Here is a 15,522-nt window from a genome sequence, read left to right as displayed (position 1 = left end):
CAAATGCCCTAGGCATTTGCCTAGTTTGCCTATGCCTAGGCAAATGCCTGCCCCTAAATAAAAAACACTTACACAACACTACTTATCAGTAGATGTGAACAATTTCCATAGGCTGGACCTTGGGAAAAGAAAAGACCATAGTGCAAATATTGTTTGAGCAAAAGCACCAGCAGTAGAAGTGACAGGTCCCAGCGATCGCTTCCCACGTCTAGGAGGGTTCCGCTCGACAGCCGTGGCAGCGCACTTTCTGGCAATGAAGCCCTTCATTAGCTGTAAGTTCCGGTGTTCGTAGCACCTGAAGTGACAAGACAGAATTGATGTTTCGGGGCACAGATGGTGTTCCGGTAAAGATGTCCCTCATATCCACTCTGAGTTCCATTCAAGTTCTTTTCAAATAGATATTTCCACATCCAGTCCATGGAACGCTCCATGGAGTGCACGTCCATTTTAAAAGTTCATTAAAAATACAATTCTGTATATAAGGAGGTATTATCTGTCATGTTTGTTGAGTTTGAATCAGGGAGGGAGAGTCAATCACAGCTCACTGCATCATGGCATTGCCCGCAAACACCCACTTAGTATGAGTGGGAGTTGTTCTGCCCATTGGCAGAAAGGAAGCAGTATAGACCTTAAAAAGTTTATAGAAAAAAGTTCCACACAGAGGCAGGAGCTGGAAGTAAGAAGGAACAGGTATGGGTCATTGGATCAACCAATATTAGGTCGACATACATTCAACCACTGAAGGCCGAAATGGCATAGGTCGACAATTTAAATAGGTCGACATGCCTTAGGTCGACATGGATGGAAGGTCGATGCAAGCAGTAGGTCGATAATTGCTAGGTTGAGAGTCAAAAGGTAAACATGGGCTTTTTACTCGCTGTGTTCGCATGCTTTGCACACTATTCTATTGTCCCTCCACACCTTAATGGATGGTATGACATAAAATACCACCTGTCGGCAGATGTCAGCTCAAAAGAAGCCATGTCCACTTCAATGGGTGACCCAATGTATGTCAAACTTATATGTGTCAAGCCAAGGACCGTATACCAAAAGAAGATAGTTGAAGATAGAAACAAGATGACCCAGTAACAAGGGCAGAAGAAGGTGGTCCTGGCACCCCAAGGAGGTACTTCCCAAAAGAGCTTAGACTTGAAGGCTCAGGAAACAAAGCTCGATGGATCAAGAATGAATCCGTTGCTGGTCAAATTGAGGATCATAAAGGTACATTGCTGACCACCACTAGCCACGTCTATCACCATTAAATTAGAGCATATGCAAAACAGTGCAGACAAACCCTGCCTCTCTCCTGTTCCGTATGAATATATGGAATGACAAAAAAAGGAGATAGAGGGAAAAGCTTCTCGTGTAATTCTGTTTGTTTAAACAACCACCAGGATCATTTAAATAAACTTATTTCTAAGAATAGAATAATAATGAATTATTTGTGGTATTGTCCCCCTTCAAGAGACACTCACAAGATTTTATATCAATCAGTGCATTTCATACCATTAAAAGTGTATCTGGAACCATGATTTGATAAAAAGTGCAGTGGGGTAAGAACCCCTAATCAAATTACTCACATAGAGCTATAATTAAATAGCATTTCAGGCAGTGGTGTAGCTAGGTGCCACGGTGCCCGGAGCAAGGGCATGTTTCACATGCCCCCCAGCTATTTCACACCCCCCCCCCAAAGTTATTTCACGCGCCCCCCCAGCTAACTAGTTCATAGGCCTCACCTTGATTCAGGGGAGTATGGAAGCCCCTTGTGCCCCCTTTATTTTACCTAAACTGGGGTATTCCCTGAGGGAGATGTGGGTTGGTGAGTGCACAGGTGGCTTCAGGAGAGGGTATCCCTGGATCTGTGCCGTCCAGGCTGTCCTGCCGGTGTCTGCTGTAGATGGCGTGGGCCTCCTTGATTGTAGAAGGCGAACCGCTGTCCAGCGGATGGTATCGCCAGTGCGGGGTCACAGGCAGGAGGGCAACAGGTCAGGCCTCGTCCCCTGCGTGTGTGTGGCCACAAAATCTAAGGCCGCGGCTTCCAGCCCAGAGGAGGCCGCGGATGTGATGTGGGGCACTGTCCCACCGGGAGCCGCCGGGTTGCAGGACCGGGACCGGAGGACCCTCCTCAGGTGGAGGTGAGATAGGGGCACCCCTGGACAGGCGGAGGGGACCAGGGGAAGGGGTGTTGGCGGCTTCTGGCTCGGGAGATGCTGCTTTGTGTTCTCGGCCCATCCCCCCCGCCGGGTCTGCTGAGCGATAGTTACGCCACTGCGCCACTGACTGATGCCGGGCACAGCAGGGAGCGGGTGAGCAGAGCAGGGGAGCCGGCAGCAGAGCTCCGGCGCCAGGTGACATGTCGGTGCCTGGAGCTTGTGCTCCGCCGGCTCCACCCTAGCTACACCTCTAATTTCAGGTGGGTCTTTCTCCTCACATACAGTATGTTCATCAATTTTCAGTGGAATAAACTGCCCATATATGGAAACAAAGAGTATAGTGGGATACTGTGATATTCTAATTTATTCTACTATGGCGGGAGGAGGCACCTACAATAGATCTATCTTTGCTTACCAAATATACAGTATTAGGCTCAGGCCAGCACTGTGGGCCTTATTCTAGGTAACTCTTTCTGACAAAATCCTTCTTAGATGGACAAAACCATGTGCACTGCAGGTGGGGCAGATGTTACTTGTGCAGAGAGAATTAGATTTGGGAGGGGTTTTACTTCAAAGTGAGATCTATATTGCAGTGTAAAAATAAAGCAGTCAGTATTTTCCCTGCACAGAAACAAAATAACACCCAAATCTAATTCTCTTTACATCTACCCTACCTGCAGTGCACATGGTTGTGTCCATCTAAGAAGGAATTTGCCAGAAGGAGTGAACCAAAATAACCCACAGAGTTTTGAAGTTAAGAAGTTGTGATCTTTTGGGATGTCACAAGGCTATAGGGTTCATTGGGGCAGATGTATGAAGCAGTGATAAGGAAGGAGAAGTGAGCCAGTGGAGAAGTTACCCATGGCAACCAATCAGCTGCTCTGTATAATATGTCATAGTATGAAAATTATAGATGTCACTTTAGTGCTGATTGGTTGCCATGGCAATTTCTCCATAGGAGGGAAACACAAGGACAGGCACCAGTAATAGCATAGCTTGTAGGTCCAGAAGGGAAGCTATATAATACATAAGTGCCTCAGAGGGTAATGCAAATATAACTTAAGTATGATAGGCTTGCCTAAAGAGGTGAGTTTTCTGGGAATGCTTGAACGTTTGGAGACTAGTGGAGAGTCTTATTGTGTGTGAAAGAGTATTCCATAGGATGGGAGCAGCCCCATGAAAGTCCTGTAATAGTGAATGGGAGCTGGTGATCCGTGCAGAAGAGAGACGCAGATCTTGTGCAGAGCGGAGTGGTCGAGATGGGAGATATTGTGTGATAAGTAAAGAAATATATGCTGGTGCAGTATGGTTAATAGCTTTATATGTGAGTACAAGTGTTTTATATTGAATACGGTAAGATACAGGCGATCAATGGAGGGACTGGCAGAGCAGAACATTGGACAATGAGCATCTTGCTAGGAAGATCAGCATAGCAGCAGCATTTAGAATGGATTGCAGTGGCGAGAGTCTGTTCTTGGGAAGACCAGTTAGGAGACTATTGCAATAATCATTTGCGGGATATAATGGGTGCATGGATAAGAGATTTAGTAGTGTCTTGTGTGAGATAGGGTCGTATTTTGAAAACAGTACAGTATGTTTTAGATGCATGTAACATGATTTGGAGACAGATTGAATGTGGGGAACAAAGGACAGTTCAGAGTCGAGATGACCCCTAGGCAACGACCTTTTGGGGTAGAGTAGATTGTCGAGTTGTCAACAGTGGTGGAGATATCAGAATTAATACAGCCCTAAACTACAGGCAAAGTCTCAGTGTGCCTTTCTTGATATTCCATCAGACCATCCAAATGCCCCTTATATGCCTTTAGACACCTTTAATTGCCTTTATATATCATGAAGATTTTCTACATGCCCCTTATATACCATTTGATCCATCTAGCTGCACCATATATGCCATCTGACCCTTTACTCTATGGACTACAACCTTCCCTTAACCCCTGTCCCCTTTCATGGACTGGTTTTGCATCTCAATCTGACCCTGATTCTAAAATTACTATAACGATATAATTAGTGGTAAATTTACTAAGATGGGAGTTCTAATGACGATGGAATGTTGCTTATAGCAACCAATCAGAATCTACGTATTTATTTAGCACCTTCTAGAAGATAATAGATACAATCTGATTGGTTGCTATGGACAACATCCCATCTTCAATAGAACTCCCATCTTAAATTTGACACATATTGCTAGTAATAGAAGACGTGATACATTATTTCAACCTATAACCATGTTAAATACTTAGGGTGACATTCTATGGAATGAGAGTTGTGTTTTTTGGCGAATTTTACTCCAAAAAACGACTAATTCGCATTTTTCCGTGAAATCGCATATTTAATCTGATGCAAAAAGGTCCCTAAATCGCATATTTTGTGCGATAAGTCATGCATACTGAAAGTGCGGTAAAAATTCACACTTTTATCGCATCCAGATGTTTTCCAATAGAAAAGTATACAAATCGCTTATTTAATGGAATGGGATTTCGTAAATCGCACTTTTAAGGTGTCTAATAATCGCAATTTTTTCAGACCAGGTTCTGTTGGGCGATTTGGCCCAGAACTCAATTTGGTCAAGTGCACACATGGTTATTGTCATCACAGATGTCCTTAATTTCACTCACAAACACTCCTACATATACCCCCACATCATTAAGGACACCTGTGAGGGTTTGAGACATGGAGATTGTGCAGAGTGGATTTGAGTTGCTCATTTTGGATTTGGCCCATTTGGAGGAGCTGGGCAGGAGGGAGGAAGCTGCGCACCAGAACCAGGTACCACCCCAAATAGTGTGTACTCCGCGTATGTATCGTGCTAGGCTGTACCTGGACTCCCTCTCGGATCAACAGGTTGTGGGGATGTTTAGGCTAAACCGCAATAACTTGTTGAACTTATATGAGCAGGTGAGAGATGATTTGGACCCTTTTGGGGGGGCAACTATGCAGTGTCTGGGCTGCAGAAATTAATGTGTACCCTCTACTATTTGCCCATTGCACATACCTTACCATATAAGGCAATAACTTCCTTTCTTTGGTTTAGGTGACTCAGGATATGGGTGTCTTTCCTGGCTCATGAAACCTTTGTGCACCCCGATGGCCCTGCACAGCACCGGTATAATGAAGGCCATATTGCAACCCGCAATGTGGTGGAGCGTACGTTTGGAGTGTTGGAGTGTACTAGTAGGTTATTTGGCATGTGGAGACAGTCTTGTAAATCGCACTCCGGTTGGTCTAAAATTCGCACATGACCGGTGGAAGAAATCGCACTTTTTAGTGACATAATTTCGCCGCAAATCGCACTACATCTCACTTTTTAGCCTCTAATGCGCATCCCATTAAATATGCGAATTATGACTAAAAAATGCGATTTCTGAAAGTGCAAAGAGCGGCGATGTGGAGTGCGAAAAATATATACGCTTTTCTCTCATTCCATAGAATGTCACCCTTACTATTAGTAAAAACATAGCATATAAAAAATTACATACAGTAATAATTTTCTTTAGATGAATATCTAAATAAAGTGGTATAAACAACATGTATATATGTTAGTTTGTTCAAATGTTGTAAGCAGGTCTGACTGCAGAGCACATACAATGCAAATCATGAGACGACCAAGGAAATCCAGTAACAACACTTATTATTCTCATTATTGTACATCAAACACCACTTGGAGATTTATGAAGTGATTGGTATGTTTGTTTTATTATATTTTTCTCTTTTTCGTGGGGTAGAGCCTGATATGTGTGCAGTTAATTTCCCCAATCACATTTCGGTAACAAATCTATTTTTACCTGATATTGCTGTACTCAGTTTCTTCTGATGAAAATATATGTATTATGCCTTTAGTTTACAAAGAAAATTTAAATTCTGACAGAGATGACTAAAAAACGTACTTTGAGCTATGCCTATTAACATTGCTGACAGCAATTGCCAAAAAAGGAGACTGATTTGCATAGGCATTTGCTAAATTGATCTTTCATATATTCACCTTGTTCTATTCTTTCACTGACAAAGTTGTTTGATTGCAATGTGTACATTTGGTGATTAAAAATCAAACTGTAAATCACAAAAATATTTTAAAAACCCCACATTATTATTAGAGATGTGCAGACTCGGATTCCAGAGATCCGAGCCCACACGAACGTCATCATTCCAAGCCCGGTTCCGAGCAGCGCTCAGAGATTCCCGCCTGACTCGGGTCCGTCCACGTGGTCAGACCGTCATCTCCCGGCGCCGGATTTTGCGAGGCTTTAAATAGCGGCTGCTGCGGCCGCCATCTTCACTCCAGTCTAGTAGTGGGTTGGGAGAGGGTGTGTTGGTGCTGCTGCTGGGGCTTAAACTTGAGCTTGACCTGGAATGCAATATTTTTTATTCGCTGGGGCTGTCTCTCAGTGCTGCTGTGTAGTCTAACTGTGTACTTGTAGTACTACTTTCTCCTCTGTGTGGTCTACCTCTGGTGTGCTGTGCTGTAATTATTTTATTCGCTCGGGCTGTCTCCCTCTGTTCCCTGTGATACTCTCCAGAGTCAGCATCCAATGCTCCTAGGCTGTTTCTCCACTGATACCTGTGCACCTGTACTGCTGCTAGCAAACCTCCTCCTTATCTCCACCTGCCAGACACTCTGCTGTTTACCACCATCAGCTCCCGAGTAGTATCTGTGTGTTTAAGGTCTCTGTTAGCAGGCATCACCATTGGCTCCTAAGCCCGATCATCATCATCGGCTCCTAAGCCGTGTCAACCTAGACTCCTAAACTACATCACCATTCCCAGGCCGCATCTCCAGTGCCCAGGCCTAATACTCTCCTCAGTTCCCAGACCGACAGTAGTACACCATCAGCATATCTTCACTCTCAAGTCATCCAGTATACCTCTTCCCGAGTATCCTGTATCCCCAGCATCCCGGCTCATTGGTATCAGTACACAGAGGATCAGAGCAGGGCAAAGACCAAATCCCATTGCAGGGTTCCCTGATGAAGACCACCAGCGGGATAGTCTCCATGCCCCGGTCCTTGGTTTACAGTGAACACTCTATCCCCAAGGTCACAGCTGGGAATACAGAAATCAGCAGCTTTGACATAAACAGCGGAGCCCCAGAGTCTTATTTAACCCTTTTGGAGCAAGGGTACTTAAGGAATGAATCCACCTATACTCTTTGTGCAATAACTTTTTATTGCAATCACTGCCCCTTAAGAATGGAGAACCTGATCTATAATCATAGATTGTATACTCGCCACACTGTGTCCAAACTTTAAACAGTGACATGCTACCGGTTGATCACTGTGGCCACTAAATAACACCTGGTGAATGCCTGACCAATAAGGAGTGGCCTTTGGCTGGTGGGCAGGACTGACCCCCGGCATGTGGGAGAAGCTTCTCTTGCAGGGAGACTGCCAAGCGTAGAAGGCAGCGAATGATCCGGCATGTGGTGAGTATAATTTCCCTCAGCAGGTACCCATTTGGACTCTACTTATAGAAGAGGACAGGCATTTGATGGAATCCATAGGTATAGTATGTGTGAATGAATGAATGTAGTGTGTAATAAAGTAATACTGTGTGTGTGTGTGTGTTTTATTTCACTATTTGTCATGTTGTGGAACTAGAAGATCCAGTGGGCCCTTTAATGCCCTGCATGCTGGGACTTGTGGTTCTCCAAGTCCCTGAATGCGGTGCAGGCTTGCTGGAACTTGTAGTTCCACAACACTACACACTAGTTCACTCTGTTATTAACCATTTATTAGCCCTGTGCCCACCGCCCCAGGGGCACCGGGGACAGGCCTGGGCAAGGGTAACTCTGGAGGGTGGCCCTTTACTGGGGGTCCTCGCAAAAAGTGTGATTCGCACCCTATTAAATGTGCGATTTTGCATATTTTTGCCTAAAAATGTAAATATCTCATCCTATTAAATGTCGCTGTCCATTTCACTTTTTTTTTTAAATGCAGAAATCAGCCATTTAACATCGCTTAAATACCTCCTTATGACAATAAATACCTCCTTATTTCCTTATGACAACTTTTTGTACGATTCTGCAAACAAACAGTATTTTTTTCACATCCCATATAGCTGGCAATGCAGAAACCTCCACTACGTGGACCACAAATAGGCATTTTTAATTGGATTACAGAATTCTTATGCGAAGGCTGCGAGTTTCGTGAAACAACTCGCTTCTACAGCAAGTGGATTGACCCCTATATCTTGACTATTTAAATATACAATTTCTCTCATTTATGTAGCTTTGTATTATCTAGATATATATATCATAATAGCTGTCTCTATCATCAGTAATGAACAAGCTATATCACGATCACAATCTGTCTATACCCTTCTCTGAGGAATCCATCAGTGACAATTCCATTGATAATGTGGCCATAAGTATTTCTCATTTGAGTACTAGTTAGCCTAACATACAATTATTATATTCAAATACAGGCATAATATTTCAATGATTGTTGCTCTATGCAAAAAAACACAGATGTCTTTAGCGATAGTAATATACTTGTGCTTACGCAATACCTAACTCATTGTACAGTATTTTCATTTAAATGAAATAAAAGGAAATGTGCTTTGGAAATATACAACTCATGGTGGGGAACTAATCGATCATAAATTATAATGATGTGCAAATACTATGCAGATTAGGTAACTGGCACAATAACTCCCTCACTTGTGTCCTATTTCAAAGTCCCATTGTTCCATAAAACTGTCTCGCTTATTCAGGCTGATGCTGGTATAATTGCTTTGTCTTTATTTACAAGTAGAAAAAAAAACACAGAAATACAAATGTTGTTCTTACATTTCATTTGAACAAATTATTAAATAGAAATAATCATCAAAAATCATTTTGCTGTGGGGCTGCAACACTTAAATCACATGATGCATACATTTGCATACATTCATATCTTATAATAATTATTAACTTCCACGAGAAAAAAAATATGTTAATGAGAGTGGTTCCAGCTGATCTGCTTGCTTATAATTAGCTTTCAGAAAAGCTTTGAAAGTTAGTTGTTCAAATTTTGAAAAGTAATAATTTGTCTTTCCCCTATGGCTGTATCAGAAACATACTGTATATATTGGTATATTAGGCTTTAATAAACTGTATAAAAAACAATGTTAGCATTATAAATTATTATATCTAAGAGCTATGTATTAATATCTAATTAACATAGACATATCTTGTGGTCTGAATTTAATGTTACAGTATTTATAAACAGATTTGATGCTCCCTAGCTTTATAGAGTATCATACCCTCCAACATCTGGAGGGCAAAAATCGGTACACATTCAGAAAGGGGGCTTGGTCTCATGTAAAGGAGGCGTGGCATCACAAAAGGGGCGTGGTATTACACATTATACCACACATTGTAATGCTCATTACACATTTTAGTAAACGCTGTAATGCCAATTACACATAAGGCCACACACCGTAATGCCCAGTAAACATTGTGCCACACATCATGATGCACATTACATACTATATAACAAACAATAATGACCATTACATACTTGACAACTAAATGCTGCTTACCTACATGCTCATTGCTAGGCAGTTCTTTCTTGATGCCAGGGGTTTCATCATGTTCGATGCCAGGGGCATCATGTTTCATGCAATGGAGGCTTCATGCTCGTTGCCAAGGGGGGGGGGGGATTGCTAATTTCAAAGGGATGGGGGGTTGCTCATTGTCAAGGGGGAGCCGTCGGGCTCACATAGTTCAACTAAATGACAGCCGGGCAGAGAGTGCACTGCTGCAAGTGCGCTGCCCTGCTGTAGTGAGGTGGGGGTTGCTCGTTGTCAAGGGGGAGGAAATTGCTCATTGTAAAGGGGTGGGGGTTGCTCGTTGTCAAGGGGGAGCCGCCGGACATAATGACAGCCAGTGGGAGCCGCCTGACGAAATGACAGCCAGGCAGGTAGTGCACTGCTGTCGTCTGCTGGCGTATATGCACTGCTGGCGGCTGTATATAATCAAAGCAGCAGCCTGGTGCGTCAATATTTCAATTCAGCCGCCGCTGGATGGTCACAAGCCAATAGGAGCTTGTGATCCGGCAGCCGCTCCTGATTGGCTGCCGGACCGCGAGCTCCTATTGGCTCGCGGCCGTCCAGACTACTAGGAACTAGAATTGATAATAGCCACTAGCGACGAAGCTGGGCATCGTCACAAGGCTGCTGCTGCCTGCTAAAATGGTACAGTAACAGAGTACAGACTAGATCCTGCCGGGCAGCGCACACAGACAGCGCTCTCTGCCCGGCTGTCAATTCTTAAGAAAACCGGTACATTCGGTACAGGTTGAATTTGCCGGTACAGGTTGAATTTGCCGGTACAGACCGTTAAAAAACGGTACTGTACCGGCAAATTCGGTACTGTTGGAGGGTATGGAGTATAATACACATTAATGTCACAACCAGATTGGATCCATAAACCAAAATCAGTTTATAGTGACCAGGGCCACCGATAGGGGGTGTCTGGGGGTACTTGAGTCCTGGGCCCCACCGCTCTGACAGAGGGTAGGGCCCAGGCAGTTCTATCCCCAGCACCCCCAGCCGTTCACTTGCTGTCTTCACACCCCCAGCCCTTCACTTGCCGTCAACCGCTGAGCCACGGCTGACCACACCGACGCCCCCTCCTTCATCATGCACCGTCAGCGGTTATTATGCAGCCTTAGCCGGGAGCCCACCTTGGTCCAAGCTCATTGTGGCACACTGCGCACTGCGCAGTCACACCTGCATGAAGCCGGGACTAGGAACTTCCACACAGTAAGCCCCCACAGTGTGGCGCCACGCGAGACAAACGAGGAGCTGCCTGTCTCAGTCACAGCAGACATGATCCAAGTTGCCACCCGCAGCCTGGAACTCAGTGGAGACTGGAGAGAGAGGAGCTGCACAGTGTGACAGCAGGCAGACAGCACAGTACAGCCCAGCCGCCCCGGCCCGCCCGCATGGACTGGTGATTGAGAAGGTAGTAAAACTAAAAATCATTAATACTATACATCGAGCAGGGGCCCACTGCCCACCAATGTTTATATACCCACTGCCCACCAATGTATATATTTTTATATATCCACTGCCCACCAATGTTTATATATTTATATATGCCCGCTGCCCACCAATGTATATATTTTTATATGCTCACTGCCCACCAATGTATACATTTTTATATATCCACTGCCCACCAATGTATATGTTTTTCTATGCCCACTGCCCACCAATGTATATATTTTTCTATGCCCATTGCCCACCAATGTATATATTTTTATATGCCCACTGCCCACCAATGTATATATTTTTATATGCCCACTGCCCCCCAATAATTATATATTTATATGCCCACTGCTACTAATTTATATTTAAACATCACTGCCCACCAATGTTTATAAATAATAGGTGGTAAGGTATAGATTACTGGCGCTGGCCAGCAATGTATATGTTACCGCCTATTATTAATAAACATTTGTGAGCAGTAATGTTTAAATATACATTGGTGGCAGTGGGCATGTAAATATATACATTTTGGTGGGCATATAAAAATATATACTTTGCTGGGCAGTGGGCATAGAAAAATATAAACATTGCTGGGCAGTGGGCATAGAAAAATATAAACATTGCTGGGCAGTGGGCATAGAAAAATATATACATTGGTGGGCATAGAAAAATATATACATTGGTGGGCAGTGGGCATATAAATATACATTGCTGGGCTGTGGCATAGAAAAATATATATATTGGTGGGCCAAAATATCAGCCCTGGCCATTTTCTTCCATGATCTGCAGGGAAGTAACTAGGGTGGTGCAGACAGTGGTTTGGTACAGGGCACTAAAATCTCTATAACTGATGTTTCGCATCCTTTTAACCCTACATGCTGCCACAAGAAAATCAGAACAGAACGGGATAGACCTAGAATGAAGATTCCTTTCCCAGTAAATCACTGAAAAGACCAATATCCTAAATTGTGGGAAGTGGGGACACATTGAGCAATCTGCCACACTGGAAATTAGTTTTCCATTTTGTTACGTTAAACATTGGTACTGTACCTCTTAAATAGTGTTCTTATTTGAGTTCACATACAGTACCGCTAGAGAGTTCCTCCACGTATAGGTTGAAAATAATTTTACACATAGAAGAAAATATTAGCTATCTGATACTGTTTTCACATTGCAAAAACCTGCTTTCAACCCGTTTTTCTAAACGTGTCTTAAAACTGGTCAAAAGCCAGTTAAACCCCTTTCATATTGCATGATGTAACGGTATATTGCAGTTTAAATAACGTTTTGTACCTTTCAGATTCAACCCGTTTCACCCATAGAAAGCCATACAATGTAATTTTAAATGTTTTTTTTCCTGCTTGTGGGCGGGGATCAAGTGTGGTTATCATTTGTAGCAAATACCGTTTCTGAGCTGTTCAGACTGCAGGGAAAACGGCTCAGAAACGTGTAGGATCCTGCTTTTAACACGTGTCAAAATACCGGTTTTCTGTAACCGGTAAATTGACAATGTAGCTTTCACATTGCAGCTGGAACCGTTTTAAAGCACTAAAAAAACGGCAATATGCCGTGTTACAGCTGCAATGTGAAAGGGGTATAAGGTGTTTTGCACACACCATAGATAGTTTGCCTTTTGTTCTCTCTAAAGGAGAGTACAGACAGAGCAATTTTTGCGATTGAGTGACTTTAACTAAGCGATTTTGACTAAGTGCACCAGCAATTTTGACTAAGCAATTTTGACTATGGGCGATTTTGACTATACTAGAATTAACATAATTGGTTGGTGTTCATTGCAGATCGCCTAGTGAATATCTCCCTCAGGAGTGAATAGTCAAAATATTCTTGCCTGGCAACTATTTTTTACTAAAGGAGCGATCCTTCTAAGCGATTTTGACTACATAGTCAAAATTGCTTAGAAGGTTAGTAAAGATCTCTGTTAAGGTTAGACAAATCGCCCTATAATATCGCCTAGTATAAAAGAGTTGCCAGGCAAGAATATTTTGACTAGATCGCTGGCTGTCTAGTCAAAATCGCTGTTGGTCACTGCTGAGGGAGATATTCACTAGGTGATCTGCATTGAATACCAACCAAGTATGTTACTTCTAGTATAGTCAAAATCACCCATAGACAAAATCGCTTAGTTAAAATCGCTGGTGCATTTAGTCAAATTGCTTAGTCAAAATCGCTGTTGTATCTAGTAAAATCACTTAGTCGAAATTGCTTAGTCAAAAATCTCTACCTAGCAAAAATCGCTCCGTGTGTACACCCCTTAAGCAATATTATAGGGAGATTTGTCTAACCTTGACAGATATCTTTACTAACCTTCTAATCAATTTTGACTATGTATTCAAAATCGCTTAGAAGGAATGCTCCGTGTGTACACCCCTTTACACAGTATGTGGTACATTAAATTGTACCAGAATCCAGAGGCAGATTTAGAATTTATGGGGCCCCATGCAATATACCGGTTTGGGGCATTTCCTCACTCCCACAATCCATAGCACTATATTTACTGTATGCTGCTGATTGTAGGTGGCAATTAGTACCTTGGTGCATGCACAGTCTACCTACGGTATAAATGCTCAGCTGTGTGAACATTGGCATCGTATACAAATATGAATCAGTCAGTCTTTTGGAAGTAGGCTTAATACCTGTGTCACATGCGAAGTGAGTTGGCTGCCCGCTTTACTTTACAAATTTTTTTTCATCCTATCAAAAAACATCAAAAGGGACTTTTGAAGTGTGGACAGGGCCATGTGTTGTCATCGCGTCACGCGGCAGTCACGCAATGGTCCTCTGGGAACGTTTTTGATAGCCAAGATATCTTCATTGGGCCCCTTGGGACCTGCTGGGAACAAGGCAGACACCTAGGTTGTCTTGTAGAAAATTGCCCTCTGCCAGGATCCACTCCTCAATTCTCTATCTCTCACACGTATTCCCACATGTCACATTCCTTTACCAAGAGGTCACATCCGCTCTGGCTTAAATGTGGAATGTTGTACTCAGATATATGCATGCAATGCCGGTTCTTCCCTGCAAATGGAGTATGCTTCTCTGGTGTATGTGGAGACAAGGTAGGAGTTAAAATGTTGTTATCTGGGTAGGATCACCATGCGGGGTACCAGCACTTCAAATTCCTGACCCTATCCACCAACACATGGGCCCTTATTCTGATCTCGGCGGTACGGCCCGCGTGCGGCCGTACCGCCGATGTTTTCACTCTGCACATGCGCAGAGGTCACTCTGCGCATGTGCAGGGGAAATCGCCGCACAAAAAATGTATACGCCGCAAAGGGGGCGTATAGGGGCGTGAGGGGCTTAATAGCCTCATTACCCTATGCATACGCCCAGCGTTTCATGGGCGTTCCCATGCAAACGCGGGGCGTATGCATGGTAATGAGGCTATGACGCCAGTGATGGGGGCGGAAAGCTGACATCGCCGGATGTCAGCTCTCCGCCCCCATACAAGCTTTCACACGGACGATTGTCCGTGTGGTCTAAGCTTGCGGGAGCTGGTGGAGCGTGCGGCCCTGCCTTCGATGGTCGCCGACCATCGAATGCAGGGGGCAGCTCCCACCATGGTGGAGGCGTACGCCCCACCTTTTTCATGCGGATCGCCAGCCGTCCGCGTACGGACGGCCGTGGCGATCCGTATTGTAGGCGGGGATTGGTTTGTGCGGCCGGAGCAACGTATGCGGCTCCGGCCGCACAGATCAGAATAAGGGCCATACTGTATAACTGGGGCACGGCAGAAGGTGTACCTTGCAAACATTATTGCCTTGTTAACACCAGTAAGACATTAGGGAAGATTTATCAATGCTTGCGATAAAATATCAACCAATCTACTTCTGTCATTTTACAGGCTGTAAAATAAAATGACAGTAAAGATCTGATTGGTCTGTATTTCTTTCCAATCCATCTACCACTATCTGTATGCAATTTTTCTCTTTCCAAGCTTTAATAAATCTCCCCCTTAAATTTTAACATCCGAATACAGTACCTGGATCCTGCTGCCCCACTCCACCAACCTGTACAGGTGTGAGCCATGCCATGCAGAGATTACTACAAGGACAGATACCTAGCGCTGACATCCATCAAGGAACCTGGGATTGTTTGGTTCCTACAGTGGTTATTAAAGTAAGCAAATTGTGTTTATATGTATTCCTTAGTGCCAGTTATGTGATGGGGGCAGGATTCACTTCTGTTTGTCCACAATTTGCCGATTACATTGGTCATAAAGTAATTTTAAGAGTCATGGATCACCAATTCAGGGCACCCCTGCAAGTCCTCCAAGGCACCCCAGGGTGCCACGGCACACAGTTTGGGAACCACTGCCCTACTGTATTGTTCTATGTATGTATTATATTGCTGTTGAGAACAATAG

The sequence above is a fragment of the Crinia signifera genome, chromosome 1 (genome assembly GCF_055691185.1).
Source record: "Crinia signifera chromosome 1, ASM5569118v1, whole genome shotgun sequence".
In the NCBI taxonomy this organism is placed as follows: Eukaryota; Metazoa; Chordata; class Amphibia; order Anura; family Myobatrachidae; genus Crinia; species Crinia signifera.
The sequence above is the reverse complement of the archived record's forward strand: the minus strand, read 5'-3'. Positions refer to the sequence as shown.